Below are 599 nucleotides of genomic sequence, written 5' to 3'. Positions count from 1 at the left end.
GAGAGAGAGGCTGGCACCTCCAAGGTCCCCACACTAGGACCACCCCCAGTCTCAGCCGCCAGAACACAGGCACATGCCCTGTGGGCCGAGGGAGATCCCAGGACACAAACCCAGGCCCTTTCCCACGTAGGTCCAGTTGTGTTACCACTGTGCCACCACCTGGCTCCAACTCTGCACTATTAGAACTGTCCATTCTTGGGTCACCAGGTAGTAAAAAGGTTAAGGTGTTGGATCCCACATGGCCAACTGCACAGTTTGAGTCCCAGGCCCTGCAGCTTGAAAATCACACTGGGCCTGTGTGCATGCATGTGTGCCCCCCCCCCCAAGAAAAGAACTGTCCATTCTCACAAAATAATGCATGATAGATAATGCAATTAATCCCAATCTACAAATGGAAACTGAGGCCCAGCAAGGGGGGGGAGGTAAAAAACTTGCCTAAGGCTGTAAAGTACTTTGGAAACGTGGAATAATCTAGCACTCCCCAGTTCCAAGGCCCCTTTCCTAGCTTACTTCCTTCTTTGGTCCTCTTCCACATCCCTGTGAGGGAAGGATTACCGCCTTTAGGAAATGAGGGTCCCGGGCGTTAGGCCATTTGCCCA

Source organism: Tupaia chinensis, unplaced genomic scaffold (assembly GCF_000334495.1).
Source record: "Tupaia chinensis unplaced genomic scaffold, TupChi_1.0 Scaffold000294_5, whole genome shotgun sequence".
Classification (NCBI taxonomy): Eukaryota; Metazoa; Chordata; class Mammalia; order Scandentia; family Tupaiidae; genus Tupaia; species Tupaia belangeri.
This window is presented reverse-complemented; position numbering follows the sequence as displayed.